This window comes from Pelodiscus sinensis, chromosome 10, assembly GCF_049634645.1.
Source record: "Pelodiscus sinensis isolate JC-2024 chromosome 10, ASM4963464v1, whole genome shotgun sequence".
NCBI classification, from domain to species: Eukaryota; Metazoa; Chordata; order Testudines; family Trionychidae; genus Pelodiscus; species Pelodiscus sinensis.
In genome coordinates, this window is record NC_134720.1 from 33,447,333 (window position 1) to 33,469,709 (window position 22,377).

Sequence of the window (22,377 nt, forward strand, 5' to 3'; positions counted from 1 at the left end):
ACCCCTTCTACACCTCTGAACACAGTAGGAGAACAAAATAAGCTCTGGGCATGGTCTGCCCTCAATTCTGTGTAAAAAGAGATAACATGATTTTTTTTTTGAGAAAAAAAAAAGCAATGCAGCTAATTAAGTTACTCAGCTAAATATCACCAGCAGGAAAGACAAAATTTGATTAAATGGCCAATGCCAACAAAAACTGAAGTACAGTCCTGAACAGGAAATATTCCCTATTACTTCATCTTTGTGCTCAGAGCTTTCCTTGACCTACTTCAATATTAAGTTTCCAAATGAAGTTAACAAGTAGAATAATAAGCAGTGTCAAATGCATATTATTTGCTGTGTGCCAACAGTAGGCTCATACTCAATTTTTTAAAACTCTATTATACCCCTCATCCTATCTGCATATTCGGTGGAGAACAATAATTACCATTCAGTTATCTAGGATGAGATTTGAGTGAACCTGAGTACGTTTGACTGAATGGAAAACCACTAAATTGGAAGTTTGGGCTGACTTTGATGTTTTAGATTGAAATTCTGGGCTGGGGATGTATGCAAATTAACTTTCAGGAACATGGGGATCTCTAGTTGTCATGTTAGAGGATGAGCAGGGTGGGGGTTTAATTCCTTTGGCAATGAATCATTGCAAACCAAGCTACGACTATATAATTATGAATATTAATAATAAATATAATTAGAGAGATTTGCAATGAAGTTTTTGTAAAGTGGGAAATCCATAAACATCAAAGCTCAATCTTATATTATAGTTCTGAGGTTTTTAAAGTGTACTGTTTTTATCAAGACTAAACTTTATTTTCCCAATGCCTTCAGCAGAAAATACTACTGAAGATCACCTGCCCTGCCCTCTGTATATTTGGTGGTTACACAAATGATGCAGAAACACTTTCCTGCATATAGTTAATACTGAAGCTTTGCATTATACACCCAGCTTAGCCCAAACCAAGCTGATTCATGTGAAACTTCAAACAGGTGATTTTACTAGGGCAGACATTTTCTAGAAAATTTTAAGGCAACCAAATGAGGCCTACTAACCATGGCTTCAGACCATACTTTCTGGTGGGGGAGAGGGGCTATGAATGAAATGTGGAACCTTTGGCAGGAATTACTTAGTTGCCACCCTCTGATGGTTTTTCATAGCTCCATGAAATGAGTTTCTGTGGTCTGATTCTTGTGTCCCACATTTCTAAAGCCTCTAAAGACTCCTTTAGGGGCACTGTCATATTCTGAATGGACATGGAGAATGAACCATCTTCCAACTGGCTGCACAGGAATGGAGCAGTTTGTTTTGTTCAGGATGTATCGAGCAGGGATGTAAAATCCAGTCTAAGGGCAACAACAATGATTAGATGTTTGGTACGGGTCCCATATGAAGAGAAATGAAAAAGACTTGGACTTTTCAGCTTAGAAAAGAGGAGACCAAGGGAGGATATGATAGAGGTCTATAAAATCATGACTGGTATGGAAAAAGTGAATAAGGAAAAGTTATTTGCTTATTCCTACAATATAAGAACTAGATGTCACCAAATGAAATTAATAGGCTGCAGGTTTAAAACAAACAAAAAAGTTTTTCTTTCATGCAGCGAATGTTTGGCCTGTGGAACTCCTTATAGAGCAGTGTTTCTTAAACTTTTTAAAACTGAGGAACACCAAACAATAATTTTTTTTTATGGGGAACACAAAAGATATTTTTTGTCAAGGAACCCCCCCCCCCAAAAAAAAACCACTTGACCTGGGAGGTGCCACCTGAAATGTGCCATGACCCCCCCAGGAAGACTGCCCTAATAACAGTCTGGTACATGGAGCTGACAATGTAGACCACAAAAAAGTAAGGATAATAATAAACAAGATAAACAAGCGCTAAATAAGGTCATGTGTCTGGCCAGGAGGCAGGGTAGAGGAGGGGTCTTGTGGCAGGGTGTCTGGCCAGGAGGGAGGATGCAGGAAGGGACTTGGGGCAAGGTGTAAGAGCAAGCTCGGAATGCGAGGTCTTGGCAGGGGGAGGGGTGTGAGAGAGGTTTGGATGCAGGGTCTGGGCATGCAGGGGGACGCTTACCTGGCTTGGCACCCTGCTGTAGCAGGGAAAACCTACAGGGAGCATGCTCTTGTTCCTTGGGGAAGTGGGGGTGGAGAGCTCAGTTCCCGTCCCCCGGCCCATGCAGCGGGGAATCCAGCACAACAGCAGCACTAGGCCAGACTTCCTGCTGGCAGGGCGGGGGTGGGGCGGAGGGAGGAGAGTAGAAACCCCAACTGTCCCCACCATATTAAAGTCTTCCACTTCCCCAGCAGGCTGGGGAGAGGCGCAGGGGAGAGAGCAGCAGCAGTGCATGGGGTGTAGCAGAGTCCAAGCGTGCCGCGGGGAGGAGGGGCGGGGGACAGCAGAGCCTGATTGCACCCCAGGTGGGGTGGTGGGGTGGCATAGCCTGAGCTGGGTTGCCCGCAGACGGCAGTTTTAAAATGCTGAGGTCTGGGAGCAGCTCCTCAGCTCCAGTCACCCTTCCCCCTTCCAGCAGCAGCGGCTGCTGTAACAGTGGCCCCCTGTACGCATGGAGGAGGAGGAGGCTGCACCGCACAGGGGGCACTATGGGACAGGGGTCATCCTGCGGGCTGGTGGGAAGGGCGGGGCAGCTGCAGCGGGAGCTGTCTATGGGCTCTGCAGGGGGTGGGAGAGCAGAATTTTTTCTGTTCTCTCCGCGGCACACCAGTGTGCTGCAGAACACACTTTAAGAAACACTGTTATAGAGGATATTTTTGTGCAAAAGGACTTTTGCCTGAATGGGAGCAGCATAGTATTTCCGCAAAAACACTGACAATCTTACATGAGATCGTCAGTGCTTTTGTGGAAATTCAAGCGGCCAGTGTAGACAGCTGGCAAGTTTTTATGGAAAAGCGGCTGATTTTCCGGAAAAACTGGCCAGTCTAGACACAGCCACCCAGTATTGCTACTCATAAGTTCTTAATCAGCTAACCAATTACACATTAAGTTAACCTAATCTAGCCGGTTGGAGCAGTCCCCAGCCCACAGGGCTTCTGCTTCCAGCCCCACCCATTCACATCCCTAATATCAAATGACTATGGAAGGTTCTGTTGGCAGTGAGCCAGACTCTATAGTTTTCTTGGAAGTTTGCATTCATCATGAATCATAAACTTCACAGGTATCTGACTAGCCCTAACTCTGAGAGGCCCCCTTATTAATTTAGATGTCTTTGAGGTTGGGTTGGTGGGATATTTCCAATTTTGTACGGCCCTGGGAGTAAGTGGCCTTTCTGTCCCACCCTAGGGATTTTGGTGGGGATGTAAGTGAGTAGTCGAGTAGTCAACTACAGGCAGTCCCTGACTTACGTGGATCCGACTTACATCGGCTCCGCACTTACGAACGGGGCTTTTCTCGCCCCGGAGCTCGCGGGCGGCAGGACCGCCCAGAGCGCAGTAGTCTCGCCACCGCGTCCTCCGGGGCGAGAAAAGCTGCTCCAGGTCTTCCTGGTGTGCTGGGGGGGACTCCCCAGCACAGCAGGGAGACCCGAGCAAAGCCGCACAGGCGGCGGGACCCCGCTGCCCGTGCGGCTTTGCTCCTTTGCCCCTGTGCAGGGAGACAGGAGCAAAGCTGCAGAGGCGGGGGACCCCGCCGCCTGTGCAGCTTTGCTCCGGGGCAAAGGAGCAAAGCCGCACGGGCAGCGGGGTCCCGCCGCCTGTGCGGCTTTGCTCCAGGTCTCCCTGCTGTGCTGGGGGGGGGGGAGGGGCGCAGACCAGGCTTTTGTTGTGGACGCCTGGGGTAGAGCAGCTGGGGTGCTGCCAGGTTGGTCCTGGGGAGACCTACTTGGCAGCGCCCCAGCTGTTCTGTCCTAGGCTCCAGATTCAGCCGCTGTTGAAACTGATCAGTGGCTGATTCCAGGAAGCTGGGGGCAGAGCAACTCTGCCTCGGGCTTCCTGTAGTCAGCCCCTGGTCAGTTTCAGCAGCAGCGGCTGAATCTGGAGCCAGTTCCAAGTTACGTACAAATTCAACTTAAGAACAAACCTATAGTCCCTATCTTGTACGTAACCCGGGGACTGTCTATACTCACATTTTCCGTCCCCCTGATGCCTCTGTATCAGAGGCAATTGTGGAGGGAAAGCTGCTGCTGGGGGAGCCAGCTTAAAAGTCAGTTCCCCACAGCAATGTCTCCGTGGTGCCACCAGCACCCTTGTCCCCCACGCTGCTGTCTTTAAACTGCAGAACAGCAGCGGGGTTACAGGATCTTTTGAAACGGGGCATTTCTGTCGAAAGATCCCTATCTTGTCCGCAGTTTTTTTTTCAAAAAGCGACTTTTTGAACAAAGTCGCAGCCACCATGATGCAAATAAAACGTGAGAAATTCAAATCCCGGTTTCATTTACAATTTTGAATATGTCTAATTTACATCCCTTTATCTAAAAAGGGATGTAGTTTAGACATACCCTTACTGTGCTAATAATAATGCCTCACTGAGTGAGCCACTGAAGAGTTTCATTGCTCCATTGCCCTTCTATCTGTTTTTATAGGGCAGTCTTTGATGATTGAGGGAGAAAGCTAGGGCCATCACATAGAGATTCCTGGGGATCCTGCTGTGGGACCCTAAGACTTTGAGGATAAGCATAGAGGACACTGAGGATGTGTCTACATAGCACCCTTACCTCAAAAAAGGTTTGCAATTTGAGCTACACAAATTACGTAGCTTATTTTGATGTTATTTTGAAATAGCTTATTTCGAAGACAGCGCCAAATTTCAAAATAAGGCGCTATTCCAAACCATCCCTTCTCCCTCCTGCAATGCTGGAATAGCGAGCCTGTTATATTTCAATATAATGGGCTTGCTCTTAAGATGCGAAATAGCTCCTCTGTGTAGGTATCCTGGAATAGCTCCTCTGTGTAGACGTAGCCTGAGCTACAAGAATGCAGAGGAGGATTGGCTAGATCCCTAGGATACCAGGCCTAAGACTGGAGGGGAGAACTGAGGAATTAGTGAAGCAGAAGCATGCGAGGATGTGCAAACCCACATAACTGATCACAGTCACAAAGAACCCAGATCATCTGGTTTGAAGTGAGTTCTAAGGGCCCTAATCTGTCTACTGGTCCTCACCACTGCAGGAGTCTGTGCAGGTTTATGAATTGGTTTTGTTCTGTGAAGAGATAAAAGCCATTAAACTAATTTTTATTTGATACACATCACAGCTTGTATCTGGCTTCACAAGGCAGAAAACTGATGTGCTAACCAGCTATACCACATTGTACCTCCACAGGTATTGGGTGATGGCGGCTCTCATTGACCGGGGATTGCTGTTCATGGCCATTGGGAGTAGTGGGAAGTGACGTGGACCAGGACACTGTTTCTCACCACTCCCATTGGTTGCAAACACTGATCCACAGTCAACAAGAGCCACTCAGGAGAGATTCATTAGTCACTGGTTCTGAGCCCCATCCTCAGTTCACAAGCTTCACTGATTACTAATATGATGCAACCCAAAATATAATGGATATTTTAAGGGTTAATACTAGTGAGCAAGTTGAATCCTGAAAATGCCCTGGAAGATATATAAGCTGAGAGAGGCTTCATATAATTCAAGCAAGAAAAATAGAGAAGGTTTGGTGCTGTAGAAGGAAAGATACTATCTAAGGATTCCCTCTCACAAGCACTTAGCCGCATTAGCTATTTGGGGTCCAAATATATTCATTTTTAATTGGCCAGGTCATCTTCACATGGGAAATTTGAGCATAACAAAATGAGACAAAACTGTGTGCAATGCAATGTTTAATAAAACCAGAGTTTCTGACTCAAGTCAAATAAGAGGCCACATGCTTCTAGTGAGAGAATGAGTCCTTCATCTTTGTAATCTTCATTTTGTAATTTTTAGAAGGTACATGCTGTTGGAAAGCAGGCTTCTTCTGACCACGGCCTTTGCGTATAGCCCATCCAGCCACACAAAGCAGCTCACAGAAAATGTAGGCCTCTGTTACACTTTGAGAAAGCATAACTTGTAAGCTCACAATGCAGGTTTTGTGAATGGAATTTGACCTTACAGGCATCCTGGGACTCACAGGCACCAGAAAACAGGAAGGTGAACATGACTAGATAGCTCCTAGCTACACTTACAGATAAGCCTCATTTGACCGTAGCTTGACCGGTTTTAGAGGCAAGAGAAAAAGAAAACATAGGGTAATAAAACACAACTGTCTCACACTAACTATGCCCCTTCTGGTCCTGTCCACGAGGGGATCATGTATACATCACAAAAATTCCTATAGGGCAGTATTGTCATACTACCTCATCACTAGCCTATCAGGCCCTGCCAAATGTAGACCCTAGCATGGCATTAGACATCGAATTTTTGTATAAAAGACCCTCTACCCCTTTGTTCGATGGAGGTTCCGTGTATTGAAGGCACGTGTCTTTTTTTGCCCGGCTAAAGGATTGATCACCCTGAGGCTGCCTCCCCACCATTCGAGTCAAATATAGGGGTGCACAAGTCCTGAGCATGCTCTGAGTTCTAGTGTCTTTGTGTTGTTATCGTTGCAGGATTTGTAAGTATTGCTTAAATTTACTAATTGGTGCTTTAGTTAATAGTTAAGCTGCATTAATTATATCCTATAATCCTGTGAAGTATAAGTAAGTCATATTAATTGTATTGTATAGATAGTGTGATTTTGTGCTATGTGAAAGGGTTAAGTTTTAGCCCATGTATAAGTGTTAGAAGAAAAACCCAGGAGTTGTCAACTTGTAACAGTAAAAAATCAATTACTAACTCCACCAGCTGTCCTAAAGTGACATTGGAGGGATTTATTATCATTATTTTGGCTTTGTTTTTTGTATTTTTCATTTGTATGCTGCCTTAGGCGAATTAGGGATAGTGATTTGATATAAGTGAATTGTAATCAAAGAATTGTAATCAGTTGGGTATAATTGTGCCCAAGCTTTTCTACGCTGTAAAAGTATTGAGCAATTGCTAGTTTAAACACCTACAGTACTTGTTAATTGCTGGTTTTGACCACTTAATAAAAATAATTTGTTTCACCATCATCCAGTAGTTTTCACTGGGTGGTCGGCTTTAACGCTTGAGGCTCCCATCCCATCACCGAACCAAAGTGTGACACATGCATCTGGCAGGAATTCTTCTTCTTCTGATTTTTCACTGCATCTTAATGAAGGTTTTAAAAAATATGTCCAGTCATTTAACACATTTACAAACCACTTTGCACAAACAAAGAAGCATAAACAAGGGAAGGATCCAGACTTATGTTTTATATATATCTATATCTATGGCTTTTAATGTAAATCATTACCTAGCTCTTTTACTCAGAGTTTTTACTTTTATTGACAAGGGAGGTTTAGGTTGGACGTTAGGAAAAAGTTCCTAACTGTCAGGGTGGTTAAACACTGGAATAAATTGCCCAGGGAGGTTGTGGAATCTCCATCTGTGGAGATATGTAAGAGTAAGTTAGATAAATGTCTACCAGGGATGGTCTAGACCAGTGGTTCCCAAACTTTCCGGCATCACGCCTCCTTTGATTTTTGAGAAACCCTCATGCCCCCCCCCCCACAATAGTAGCAAAACTTTTGAGAGAGAGAAAAAAAAAAGGAACTGTCCGGGGCCGAAAAACAAAAATAGCAGCAAAACTGGGGGAGGGGAAGCTGGGTTGCCTCACGACCCCCTGGAAGGCAGGATGCCCAGTTTAGGAACCCATGGTCTAGACAGTACTGGGTCCTACCATGAGGCCAGGGGACTGGATTCGATGACCTCTCAAGGTCCTTTCCAGTCCTAGTATTCTATGATTCTATGATTGTCCCTGGGACTTGGTAGCCACTTGTTACTTTTCTCTTTCATAAGCATTAACTGCAGGATTGATACTGACTTATCTCCTGAAAACACTTATATATATGTTCTGAATTTGAGCAGCCCTATTGATTTTTAACTGCTAGCATGTGAGTTTCAATGGGACTACTCAAGTGTTTACAGTTAAGCCCTGTGCATCAGCCCTGCACTGGAATCTAATCTAAGGTACACTAGAAAAGTTTGCTGGTATGGTTATCCTAGTTTAGCTGTACTAGCACACCCTCATAGTGTAGATGCAGCCTATACTGATAAAAAGCTTGTATCAGTTCCCTGTACAAAATAAGCTGCACTGACAAAAGCTCTTTTGTGTAGGTATAATTGCTTTTGGTGTTATTCAAATGTCATAAAAATTATACCCTGATCAACATTATTATACTGGCAGGTGTGGAGGGAGGCTGAGTGGTAAGAAAGGGGTGAAGGCTTTGGCTGGAGTTATGGGAGAGGGTGAGGGCTCCAGTTGAAGGTGTAGGCTCTGTGGCGGTATTAGGGATGAGGGGTTTGGGGTAGGGATATACCGTATATACTCGAGTATAAGCCGAGTTTTTCAGCACATTTTTTGTGCTGAAAAATGCCCCCCTCGGCTTATACTCGAGTCAGCGTCTCGAGAACTGAGGAAAGTGAGTACGTTGGTCAGGTTCTAAGGCATCCAGGTTGTCGTTATGTTATGGACTGCGCGGCGGGGCCTTTCCAGAAACGGCTTTGTGCCTCCTGCTCGCGGGCGGGCTCAGCGCGTCTCTGCCGCCGGCCGGGTCTAGCTGCGTGAGCCCGGAGCTCTGGCCCCGGTAACCGAGGCACTCGGGGCGGGGGGCGCTGCCGGGAGCGGGCTGGGCTCTGTGTGTCAGGGGCCGTCGCTGCGCGGGGCGCTCGGAGCCTCTGCCGGCCGCTTGGGTTGCGGGTGCGCCCGCAGGTGCTGCTCGGAGCCAGCGGCCTCGCCCCGGGGCCACCGGCAGGGAGGCTCGGGGAGCAGCCGAGAGGGGCTCTGGCCTGGGAAAGGTCTGGGCGGGGGCGGCGGGGGCTGAGCTGGTTGGGCCGAGTGTCCGAGCGTCTGTTCCCGTGTGTGACTGGTGCTGGCGCTGGGCGCTTTCTTGCAGGCGGCCCTTCAGGGGCTCATTGGATTGGCGGGAGGACTTTGAGCGGGAGTTATGGTATTTTTGATACCATATTGTTTTTGTTGACCCCCTTTTCCACTTACAGAGCTAGATTATTGTTTTTCTTTGAAATAAATATTCATGTAATTTTATTGGTATCTATCTTCATTTTTTACATTTACCAGTAGCTGCCTTATTTCCTACCCTAGGCTTATACTCGAGTCAATATTTTTTCCCAGTTCTTTGTGGTAAAATTAGGTGCCTCGGCTTATATTCGGGTCGGCTTATACTCGAGTATATACGGTAATAGTGCAGTTGACTAAAAGCTATTGACTGCATGCAACACTATTCCCCCAGTCAAATTTTATCGGGCTGGCTGACAGGCATCAACCCCTGCACTGGCTCATAGTGCTTGTAGTGCAAAGCCACAGTGGGGATTGATGCCGGGTCCTGGCGCAAGCTGGGACAACCAATCTGCCCACACACTGGCTCTTCGTGCTGGGACCCGGCATCAACCCCCACTGCAGCTCCGCAGTACAAGCACTACGGGCAGGCTGGCTTAGTCCTGGCTTGTTCTGTGACCTGGCATCAACCCCCACTGCAGCTCCGCAGTACAAGCACTACGGGCGGGCTGGCTTAGTCCTGGCTTGTTCTGTGACCTGGCATCAACCCCCACTGCAGCTCCGCAGTACAAGCACTACGGGCAGGCTGGCTTAGTCCTGGCTTGTTCTGTGACCTGGCATCAACCCCCACTGCAGCTCTGCAGAACAAGTGCACAGCTGCATCAGGAGTAGTTGCTGGACTTGGCAGGAGCTGGGATTGAGTGGTAGCAATGCTATCCCTTATTCATTAATCATCAACAATTTTTTTGTCAACTACATGATTAACAAATTACACACTTCTTAACATCCTTAGTTTGGGGTGCAGGAGAGGTTCTGGGCTGGGGCAAGGGATAGAGGTGTGGGGTGTGGGGGAGGGCTCCAGCTGGAGGTGCAGGCTCTAGGTGAGGCCAGAAATGAGGGGTTTAGGGTGCAGGAGAGGGCTCCAAGCTAGGACAAAGTGTTGGGGTATGTGTTGGGGGTGAAGGCTCTGTCTGGAGCTAGAAATGAGTGGTTTGGGGTGATGAGATGGCTCCAACCTGGGGCAGAGGATTAGAGTGTGGGAGGGTGCAGACTCTTGCTGGGATGTGGGCTCTGGTGTGGGACAGGGAATGAGGAGCTTGGGGTGCAGGAGAGGGCTCAGGGCTGGGGAATGGGGAGGTATGGGTTGTAGGCTCTGGAAGGGAATTTGGATGTGTGAGGGGATTCCAGACTAGGGCAGGAGGTGTGCGGTTCCAGTGGCACTTATAGCAGTTCCCAGAAAGCAGCCACCAGGTCCCTGTGGCCTCTAGGTGCATGAGTAGCCAGGAAGGTTCCATGTGCTGACCTTGTATCTGCAGGTGTTGCCCCCCAGATCCAACTGGTCTTGGTTCCCAGCCAATGGGAGCTGCAGAGCTGGCACTCAGGGCAAGGGCAGCATATGGACCTTCTTTGCATCTAACGGCATAGGGATCTGGCAGCCATTTCCAGGAACCATATGGAATCAGGACAGGTGGGGAGTCTGCCTTAGCTCCAGGATCCTGCTGTGCTGCTAACTGGACTTTTAATGTCCCAGAGCTGTTAGGGTCCCTTTTCAACTGGGCATCCATAGAGTGCTGGTGTCTGCAGGAATCTAGGGCGAGTATTGGATCTCTGATACTGAATCCACTAGCTGCTGCTGGCCCAGATCCATCAGTGGGAGCAGCAAAATGCGAGGTAGAAAAACTGTTCAGGTAGCACAACCAAGGCCCCCTGATTGGTGGGAGCATCAATTACTGGCCATTCCTGCTGCCTGGCATGATAGCTAAGTCACAGATTCCCCGACTTAATGTGACATCCATGACTTCTTCATTGGTCATTGTGTCTGATCCCAGGGCTACCTACACAGTTGACTCTGAGCCCAGCTGCTCAGGTGGCCCCCTGTACAGTTACATCAATCACTACTGGAGTGGCACCAGGGACAGACACACCAGTCTGCTGTTCCAGCAGCCTCCAGCAGCAGCCCTGGGGTGGCTGGAGTAGCAATGCACTGCAGGCCTGGGCAGAAGTCTCTGGCTGGGTGGAGGAGCTGTAATCTGTGACCTGGCAGTGGTCCCTGGCTGGCTGGCATAGCAGCCATGGTTTGTGGCTCTGGGGAGCAGTACCTGAACAGCTAGAGCAGATGCAGTCCAAGGCTCTAGCAGCTGGCCCAGGCACCCAATTGGAGCAGCCACAGTCTGAGGCTCCTGGCAGCTGGTACTGCTTGCCTCGGGCACGTGCCCCTCTGGCAGCAGCCCTTGGTCCCCCCTCACCAGTGGTCTCCCACACCATACAGTGTCCCTCTAAGATTTAATCAGAGGTATTTTCCATATAAGTCATGGACAAGTCAAAGGCATGAATTTTTGTTTATTGCCCATGCTGTAACCGTGACTATTACTAAAAATACCCATGACTAAATCATAGCCTTAACAATAGCTCTTTATTTTTTGAAACCTTCAATTTTCTGATAATTCTAAAAGATATTTTGCAAAACGTATTGTTTTCTTAGAGGGATCGTAAGCAAGCATGAATGGGTTTTGTCCTCTTTGTTCAGAGAGTGAGACGGGATTATTTCCCTAAACTAGGTGCATACAGTGAAAACTGGGAAGTGATGGAGTGCAGAATTGGTTAAATGTAGGGACACCATATTTCCTAAGCTGAATATGGGACACCTGGTACAGTTACTCATATTCATGCAAGTTCAATGGCAATCAATCAGAACCATGCAGTACAAATGTTCAAATTAACATCAAGTTGACTGAGCTGCTTTTAAAAAAGAAATATTCCATAGCTGGAGTCTTTATTTACCATTTTATCTTTAAGGTTTGCATGGGAAGAAGTGAACCTCCCCTCCATTCCCATATACCTCTCACATGGGGATTCAGGTGCGTGACTGACCTGACCCAACCCTCCCTGGACAGTGCTTTCCATCCTCCATGCCTGGTGCAAACAAGATGGCAATAGCTTCCTCTCCACTACTCCAGAGCTTAGCTGAGGTGTGGAGAAGCTTCCCTATGCCAGCACTGTGTGGTGCTTTTGCACATGTAGGACTTGGCTCCTTATGGTCAGTGCCCTGGGTCATAGGGCCTTGTGCTTTCCCGGGGTGCCAGTCCAGCCAGAGACAGAAGCAAAGGAGAAAGCCTGCCAGTCAGGCCATTGGTCAGCTGAAGGATCCAACCAGGGGTTGGTTCTCTGCATAGTGCCAGGAATGGGACACACCCTGCCAAGGGGATATGGAGGAGCAGTGGGACTTGGGTGTGTGTGAACTGGCACAGCAGGGAAGGGCAGTGAGAGGGAAAGCATGTAAGGGACTGATGGATGGGCAGCAGAGGTGACACATAAGCGGCCACAGCCAGCCCACGCTCACCAGCCACCACAGCAAGCAGCTGGTGCTGGCTGGAAACCAGTGGAGTGAGAGCCTGCTGGCCAAGGGTCAGCAGGCAGCAGGGACTGCACTCATGGATCAGCATGGGGAGTGCCCAGGCCCGTACACAGCAGCATTGCCTGATCACCAACCTCACAATCCCATCCCTCTCATCAGCCACTGGATCCCACTGGCAGATGGACACTGGTAAGCAAGGATCTAGCCAGCTGCAGGACCCACCAGTGTAGATGGAAGCAGAGACACAAAAGATATGGGACAATAGGTCCTTTTTAAAAAAAAAAGGGACGTCTGCAGGAAGGCTTAAATAAGGGATAGTGCCTTTTTAAAAATGAGACATTTGGGATATGTCTAGACTACATGGCTCCATCGATGAGTTTACTAGACATAGCAAAATGAAGCGGCAATTTAAATAATCGCCGCTTCATTTACATCAAAATTGCCGCCGTGCTGTGCTGACGATCAGCTGATTGGCACAGCAGGGAAGTCTGGACATGCTGTGGTTGACAAGGAAAACCTTTGTTGATCTCTTCGGTAAGGCATAGAGTTAGGGTTAGGGTTAGGCATACCGGAGCAGTCAACAAAGGCTTCCCTTGTCGACTGCGGCGCGTCCAGACTGCCCTGCTGTGCCAATCAGCTGATCGTCAGCACAGCACGGCGGCCATTTTGATATAAATGAAGCGGCGATTATTTAAATTGCCGCTTCATTTTGCTATGTCTAGTAAACTCATCTACATGGCTCCGTCGACGGAGCCATGTAGTCTAGACATACCCATGGTCACTCTAGCTAGATCTCATTGGTATATTGACTTGATAAATTGAGGCTTTGGGCCAACCTCAAATGGGCCTACATGAGACCACCTGATCTAGCTTCATCCAAAACTTTGGAAAAATTCAGTTTTAGATGGAGCTTTAATCTTTGAGTTCAGTGCCCTCTCTAAGCTATTCACTCTCTGGCGGCTGTTGCTTGCTATCTCATGTTGTGGATTTGTTGCTTACCTAGTTGGAGCTGTTTTCATTCTGTATGCTTTTTTTGATGATGAAACACCCTGTTTCATTTTTGACTTGCAATGCACTCTGCCCTGTGGCCACATTCAGACATGGTGAATGAGCTGATGTAAATTACATGGTAGTAAGTGAGAGTATGGAGTCTTAACATGATCTAATTTACATATTGGAGCCTGATTTTCCACTGCCTGTTATGTGTGTGCAGCAACCTAAACTGGGGTAAATTAGCTGTACAATGTTATCATTCTGATTAGGTAACATCGAATGCCCACTTTGCACTTAGTTGGTACAGAAAATAATTGAACACACAAACTACAAAGTGAGAAAGTCAGGCTCTGAGAACAGGGCCAGCTCTTGAATGGTGCCCCAGGCAAGGAATGTCCTTAATGCTGCCCTGCATTTGTTAAACTTTTGAATACTTTATTTTTTTATTGCATTAGTACTCCATTTCATTACTTTGATGCACAATTTGCATTCATTATTTATCCCAGTCATATAAGACAATACATTTGCAAGCTAGGATCAATAAAGCCAAATTTAGTCACGCCATGCAAGCAAATACAAAACATTTCCTGTAAGCTTATAGAAATTTTTACATTTTAAGAATAAATTGAGATGTACTAACATCAAGAAATTGAACTGTGCCTTAGAAAGTCATCAAACATTATATGTTAATCATGGCAAAAGACATAACAATGTTTCTTTTATGTTGTTGCATAGATAGGAGTTTGATAGATATCGCTGACATCTCGTTATGTATTTTCTTTATTAGTCACTATTTACACTTCAAGTCTTAAAATACAAGTACACTTTCACAATTACATAGTATAACAAAGTTCACAATATCGCATCTGGGCTCTCACTTCAGTTTGTTTACTGACTGGCAATGCCCTGCCTTTTACATACCTGGAAAGGTGTGGCTGACCGCATTCTAGAAAGCTTCAGAGTCTGGAAGGTTCCCTGAGATTCTACAAAGGTTCAGAACTTTCTGGGAGGTTAGTGAAAAACATATCCACATACAGAATACCTGAAACCTGTTATTTTCCCTTTTGTCACTAATAACAAAAACAGCAGCCCGATTCTGGCACTCCCCAAGCCTGGGTCCTCAGAGGGCCACCTGGGTTGCCTGCCCCTAAATCTGGCTCTGCATGAGAGGCTAGAAGCAGGTGTAGATTACAGTTTATATGGAAGGAAAGTTGAGAGGGTGCCCCACACTTAATTTACCTTGAGGTTTCTCATAATCTTCAGTGAGTTGGGTTTCATGTTGGCTACGTCTAGATTGGCATGATTTTCCACAAATGCTTTTAACGGAAAAGTTTTTCCGTTAAAAGCATTTGCGGAAAAGAGCGTCTAGACTGGCACTTTTTGCAGAAAAGCGTCCGTGCCAATCTAGATACGGATCGCCATTTTCGCAATCGGGGCTTTTTTGTGCAAAACAATACTGCGTTGTCTACACTGGCCCTCTTGAGCAAAAGCATTTGTGCAAGAGGGCTTTTGCCCGAATGGGAGCAGCATAGTATTTCCGCAAGAACACTGACAATCTTACATGAGATCGTCAGTGTTCTTGCGGAAATTCAAGCGGCCAGTGTAGACAGCTGGCAAGCTTTTCCACAAAAGCAGCTGCTTTTGCAGAAAAACTTGCCAGTCTAGACGCAGCCAAAGTTGATTCTATCAGTATATAGTTTACACCAACTTAGCTTAGGCTTCCTATTCAGAGAGACAGTTGTGGGGGGCAATGTATGAGTGACATTTTTTTTTGTATTTTCAACATGACTGAAGGTCTCATAGACACAGATTGCCATTCCAGATCAAATGTGTGTTTCTTCTGATATCATTTACCTGACACTGCCTGGTTTCAAGAAGTGCTATAAGGGACAATTACGGGAAAACTTGCCTTTTGGGGAAGTTTTTTAACTCCAGGCAATATGGGTTGATTGTCTCGTTCCTGAAAGCATGAGGGTTTGTAGTCCTTATACATGTCAATCTTATTTTATGAAACTATCAATGACCTTATTAATTATAGAACTGTCTAGATTTATTTTATTCTTTTAAGCTGTTAGCCTCAATGCTTTGTTAGTGGGTTCTATAGACTAAAGTACCACATAAAAACCCTGTGCATTTTCTTGCCTGCTTCCCCTCCCCCTCAACATTTTTATATGCCTCTCCTCTGAGTTTGACTTGTAATATTTAATCACGAAAAATGAAACTGCAAGGAATGTGTGATAGGCACATATCTTCCTCATATTGGAAGTTTACAAAGTATCAGTATTTGACTGTTTGTCTTTGTTATCTTTCATTTTCACACAACTCAGCACGATGTGGCTTCAGTTATGCCTGCAATCAGAAATATTGTGAAAAAGGTAGTTCTCATGGCATATCCAGCTCATGGACACAGCCTGCTACTGTGTTAAATATGTAAATATCTGCACATTCAAAGCTTGCAAATATCAAATGAACATATTGATTATGAAATATGTTTATTCAGCTAACAAACCATAGTCTTTATTCTTAGCACTGACATCTGTTTGGTGTTCTCAGTGAGCTGTTCACCTTAGCTCGTTTAACGGTAGTTCAGACTAGGAAGCCTAGTCCGAACTACCTAGTCCGTGTTGCGTATAGCCGCGTGGCACGGAGTCCGCATTAGCGGACATTTAAAAATGGCGGCGCCCGGCTTTATGCAAATGAAGCCCGGGAAATTCAAATCCCGGGCTTCATTTGCAACTCCGGTTGCCTACATTACCACCCTAGTTCGAACTAGGGTTGTAGTGTAGACATACCCTCAGTTCTGTGCAGTGTATCTTCAGAACTCTAGCATGGCAGTGTGTAGTCTGGCTCTTCTCACACCTTCTGCCACCAGTTTGCAATGTTATGTTTCTTGTTTTCATGTAGTTGTTTCTCTATCACCTATACAAGTTCTGTGCTCCCTGGGATTTACAGCACCATGACTGTGCAGCAGGTTCTTTATCTTTCACCAAGGGGTGTATTTCTTTCCCTCTTACATCACAATCACATGCAATACAGGCTTATAGCAAGGGCAAGCTTCCCTGCAGTGCTCTTTCCTGGACCCAGGATCAACTCTCAGACCTGAGGGCTGCCAAATTTCTAATTTTTGAAAATCAGATCCCCCAACTCCACCTCTTTCCTCTAAGACCCTCCCTTGCCTCTTCCTGCAGGCGCCACTCTGTTCTTCCATTTTCTGGGGGAAGATCTGAGCCTTCAATTTAATGTCAAGTGTTTTCCCTCCCTTATCTGTTTCATTTTTATTGTGCTCTTTCACAATTGGATGTATACACCCATGTCTCTTTAGCCATAGGATAGACTAATTAATCCTACTCATTCTAATTTGGGTGTTTTCCTATGAGGTGTTTGTCCTTGTCATATCTAGTAATGTTCTATTCTTTCTTGGCTCTCCTCCTCCCTTCCCTGATTTCTTTCCTGCCTGTGACAGGAGAAGCCTGTAATTCTACTTTCAGTTGAATCCAGAGGGTTTGAAAGGCAAAGCCCTTTTTAATATAGTGAAATGTTCTTGAGAGAAACCTGATTTTTCAGAAGGTATTTGTTAATCCAGTGTTATTAAGACAAATAATTTTTAGTCTGTAAGTTATCTGCAAATTCTTCTTTCCTGTGGCTTGTGTAATTGGTGCTATATGATTGGTCATCTAAGTCACATGGTAGTGTTTGGGCTAAAATATTCAGCAATTATGTGGGTGACTAGAGGATGGTAGGGTAGAAAGTGGCTAGGCAGTTGTGTACTTAGATTTTTTTAAATGGATTTCACTGGCAGTATGCATCCCACGCATGGGGCCAACATTAAAAGATCTGTCATGTAAAGACTCTCGCAGGTTGGCTCTCTGCATTGTCTGATCTTGCAGCAGTTCCACGAGGTTTTTCCTCAGAGTGTGGAGTCCCTTTCATAGCTGCCTCTTCTCTGCTCCGTCAACAAACAGACAGACACTCATACACTCAGCAGGTTTGTCAGGAAGGAATGTTGCTGCTATTTTTTAATCCAAAAGTGGATTGCTGCTGCCATTCTTTTGGGGTCCACAATAATGGCTACGCTTCAAAAAACCTTATCACATGGGCCCACTTTCTCTATTTCTCTCCTTTCAGGAGCCACCTTCCAGGCAGAGGATGACAGTTATCATGAGCCCAGTCTGATCAAGGCCCTCAAAAGGGATGTGGTCAGATCACAACCAGCACGGTATTCTCATTGGAGGTACGTCAACTGCTCCCACCATTCTAGAAGACCATCTGCAGACTGGGAGCTGGAATATATAACTAGGGGAGTGGCTGCTCCTAGGAATCTACAGGGAGTAGGGGAGGAACCAGTGAAAAGATCAGTACTTACCTGTTCTGTACTTGGCCAAAGTCTGGGCTTCTCTCCACGTCCTCTCCTATTCCTTACATTGTCGGCACTGGACTTTTCCTTTCCATTCTCTCCTCAGATCCACAGTCCAGTCTCTTGTCCATGAGGTAAAAGGAAGAAGAAATAGTGGCTGATGGCTCCTTCTCCGGACTTTGTCTACTTGTGGAAAGAAAGGGATTCCACGTGCTGTTCTTACTCCCTCTGATGGGAGAAGGAAATAGTATGGGCCTCTGCTAATTTGCCATAGGGAGTGAAAATAAAGGGAGGAGAGAGAAGAAAAAAGAAGCGGAGAGAAACTGGAGGAAAGTGATAGAAGGAAGAATAACAGCAGGTGTGAAGCAGTTACACATAAACATGTGAGTTTGATGTTGGTAGTATGTGAAAACCAAACCTGGCAGACAGACCAGTGAAAAACAAGTGGGTAAGGGGTGAAAAGAAAGCAACAGTGGGGTGGAGTGGAAGCTGGGGCTTGTGAAGAGCAGAGGTTGGAATCTTATGTCTAGATCCATAATCCTGGCTGTAATTTGGTTCCTTTCCACGCCCTGCTGAATTGTGCCAAATTCTTTGCCTCTCTATGATTTCTCTCCTTTTTTTTTTTTTTTTTTTTTTAAAGATTCCATATATCTTTGAGGTTCAGCTCATTTTTCCTATATGCAGCCTCTGATCCAGCAAGGCACATAAAGGACCTGCTTAACTTTAAACATATAAATAATCACATTGACTTCACCGAGACTATACACGTTTCAAGTTAAGCACCTGCTTAAATTCTTTAATAGAGGGGGGTATTAGTGATTAGACATCTTAGGGTTGCCAGGTGTCTGGTTTCCTAGTTTTTGGGCCCTCTGCCGGTAAAAAAAATCCAGAAAATACCGGACATGTGCAATGTCCAGTAGTTCCTGGTTTTCTGGCTGGGTGCCGGACGGAAGCCTGGCAAGGGTGGAGGAAGTGACTGGGAGGTGGGGCACAATCAGCGCTGGGAGCCCTGGTTGCGTGTAAGGAGGAGGAGAGTGATCCCGGTCCATGCTCCTGCACGCTGGTCAAGTGCATGGTGAAGCCGCAGCTGGACTGACTCATGTGGGACAGGAGCACTCTAAGATCTGCACAGCCCGGGTCAGTCCTGCTCCCCGTTGGCTGATTCGCTCCCTTGCCCCCTCCTAGCCAGCTGGTTGGTTGATTCTCCCCCACTTTTCCTCCCAGTTTTCCCCGGCCAGCCCTGCTGCACGCCCCCGCCAGCCCTGCTTCCAGCAGCCAGTTCTCCCCTCCTCCTCCTCCTGAGCTCCCCCGGCCACGCCCCCCCCAATATCTTGCGTCCAGCCTTGTTCCGCCTGACCCCCCCCCCACCGACCAACCCTACTTCCTGTCGGCCCCCCCCATCTTCTCTGGCCAGCTCCGTTGCCCCCCCCCCATTAGCTCTGTTTCCCACCCCCCCTCCTCCTGGCCAGCACCGCTCGCCTCCCGGCTGGTCCCTTCCCTTCCTCCCCTTATGAAGCATGTCCGGTATTTTTTTTTATGACTACTTGGTAACCCTATCCTTAATGTATGTATGTATTTTCTCAAATACTTTTCATGTTTTGGTCTTGCATATGAGCCATCATGCAGTAGCTGGATTGGAAATGGAGTTGTATGAATAATGAAAAAAAAAGAGATTTTCATTACCATTCAATTTCATTTTAAATTGAATTCCCAGGCCATGTTTGCTCTCCTGTTGAGTTCTCTTTCTGCTAACATTTGAGCCTTTGAGTTTTACTGCCCTCCCACCCACAATAAAGGTTAAATAAGAAATGAACTTCAAAGACATTTCCACAGGTATTTGTAGAACAGAATTTAAGATTTGCACGAATAGTATTCATGTCTGAAGTGTTTATCCAATTAAGGAAGATAAACAATACCATGTGACTTATCTGTTCAATCACAACCAAGCAACAAGTCTCAGAAGGGTAGCTGTGTTAGTCTGTATCTGCAAAAACAATGAGGAGTCCTGTGGCGCCTTAAAGACTAAGGGTACGTCTACACTAGCTCCCTAGATTGATCTAGGGAGGCTAATGAGGGTGACCAAAATTGCAAATCAAGCCTGGGATTTAAATATCCCATGCTTGATTTGCATGTTCCCGGCCGGTCGCCATTTTAGAAATTGACTAGCCCAAAGTAACTTCCCACGTCTACACGCGGCAGTGAAACGGGATTCCAATTTAAAGCCCCTAAATCCAATTAGCTGGTAAACCTCATTGCAGGAGGAATACCAGCTAATTCAAGTTAGGGCTTTAAATCGGAATCCCGTTTCACTGCTGCATGTAGATGCGGGCAGTTACTTTGGGCTAGTCAATTTCTAAAATGGCGACCAGCCAGGAACGTGCAAATCAAGCGCGGGATATTTAATTCCTGGGCTTGATTTGCAATTTTGGTCGCCCTTACTAGCCTCCCTAGATCGATCTAGGGGGCTAGTGTAGATATACACTATCAGATTTATTTGGGCATAAGCTTTTGAGGGTAAAAACCACTTCTTCCGATACTTTGGAGTGGAAATTACATATATAAGCTAGTATAACAAATGAAGAAAGTTACTTATCAAGTGTAGGACCAGTGTTAATGAGGGCAATTCAGTCAGGGTGGATGTGGCTCACTTTCAGCAGCTGATGGGGAAGTGTGAATACCAAGAGAAGGAAAATTGTCTTTGTAGTAAGATGTGGTGTATGAAGGCACGGACTCCGGCCGGTGCAATCACGAAATCATTTTATTGAAAGATTACAACTATCTTTATACCCTTAAAAGTTTACAAACTGCTTTTTCCCAAACTGCTTTTTCCCAGTCACAAAAACAGCATTCTCGAAGGTCATTGACTTAGGCAGATGTTGTTATTGTTGGCTCAGGACTCTTGCTTGGTTTCGTCCTTGGGACGCTCTGTCATGCGGCCAAAGCACTGTGCTTGCTGATTCTCTACAGTAAGAGAACCATTCTGCATTCTTATTCAGTCCTAATTTGATCCTTTTAAATTTGTGAATTAATTGCAGTCCTGCTATTTCTCTTTGTAATCTGGTTTCAAAGTTTTTGTTTCTGTTTTGTTTTGAGGTTTTTTTCTGTAGAAGGACAGTTACTTTTAAATGAGTTACTGAGAGTATGTCTACACTACAAAGTTAGTTCGAACTAACGGACGTTAGTTCGAACTAACTTTCCTAGGCGCTACACTAGCGCTCCGTTAGTTCGAACTTAATTCGAACTAACGGAGCGCTTAGTTCAAACTAGGTAAACCTCATTTTACGAGGATTAAGCCTAGTTCGAACTAGCTAGTTCGAATTAAGGGGTGTGTAGCCCCTTAATTCGAACTAGTGGTAGGCTAAGGCTTCCCAGGTTTCCCTGGTGGCCACTCTGGCCAACACCAGGGAAACTCTATTGCCCCCCTCCCGGCCCCGGAGCCCTTAAAGGGCCACGGGCTGGCTACACAGTTTGTGCCAGTTGCAAGGCTGCAAGCACCCGTGCCAGCAGACCCTGCACCTGCCACAGGATGAGCCAGCCACCCGAGGGCTCCCAGCCCTCCACTGCTCCCCAGGACCAGCCTGGCGGCTCCCAGGAGCCTGCCCGGGGGCACAAAAGGCGGGCGCCCGCTTGGTCAAGTGCGGAGATCGTGGACCTCATCGAGGTTTGGGGGGAAGCCTCCAATGTCCACGATCTCCGCACTAGCCACAGGAACGCGGCCGTCTACGGCCGCATGGCTGCCAGCCTGGCCGCCAGGGGCCACCAGCGCAGCCGGGAGCAGGTCCGCTGCAAGGTCAAAGACCTGCGGCAGTCCTACTCCCGGGCCTGCCAGCCAGGGGCCGACCCAGAGGCCTGCCCCCACTTCCATGCCCTGGACCGCCTCCTGGGGGCTCATGCCATCCCTGCCCCCCAGGACGTGATTGACCCCGGGGCAGAGGGCTCACTCCTGGAGACGGAGGAGGAGGAGGAGGGCTCTGAGAGCCAGGAGCCTGCCGCCAGCCTGCCCGGGACCCGGGAACCCCGAGGCACCCCACAGAGCCGCTCGCCTGCGTCATCTGAGGCTGGGGAGGCGTCCACCTGTGAGTACCATCGTGTTCCCCTTATGTGTACGGAGGGCTGGGGCTAGAGGGAGCCCTGGGACCATGCGCCTGGGCCTTGCCCACCACGGAGCAGCAGCTGGGGATCCTGCAGGGGCCCTGGCCTTGCAGAGGGGAGCTGGGTTTCACACACCTGGGCCCCTGGGGTAATTGACCGCTGGTCTTGTTGCACCACAGCTGCAGCACCTGGGCCTGCAGGGCGCACCACACCGCCTGCAGCAGCTACCTGTGCCCGGGCAAGCAGGAGAACCAGGAATGAGGAGGAGTATCAGCGGTGGCACCTCCGGTTCATGGACCACCAGCTCCGCACCCAGGACCACTGGGTCCAGGAGGACCTGAGGCTGCGCCGGAGGAGTCTGGAGGCCCTGGAGGAGCAGGGCCGTGCCCTGCGAGGCCGCCTCCAGAGCCTGCTCGACTGCTTCCCATTTCCTCCTCCCCCTGCTCCTCCTGCTCCCCCCGCTCCTCCTGCTCTTCCTGCTCCCCCTGCTCCCCCTCCTGCTCCTGCTCCTGCT

The 22,377-nt window shown here is 47.3% G+C and overlaps 1 protein-coding gene across 4 annotated transcripts in view; it reads left to right on the plus strand.

Moving 5' to 3' along the window:
• Window positions 1-22,377, plus strand: part of OTOL1 (otolin 1) — a 124,194-nt gene that overhangs the window by 54,507 nt on the left and 47,310 nt on the right. The window contains exons 1-3 of one of the 4 annotated variants that reach the window (XM_075937858.1): window positions 6,417-6,549; window positions 17,543-17,648; window positions 17,878-18,154. The exons of 2 other annotated variants lie outside the window; for them this stretch is intronic. The gene's annotated coding sequence lies outside the window, so the exon portion shown is untranslated. Of the gene's footprint in view, window positions 1-6,416; window positions 6,550-17,542; window positions 17,649-17,877; window positions 18,155-22,377 lie in introns of those variants that run through there. One more of the 4 variants, XM_075937857.1, reaches the window with a different exon arrangement.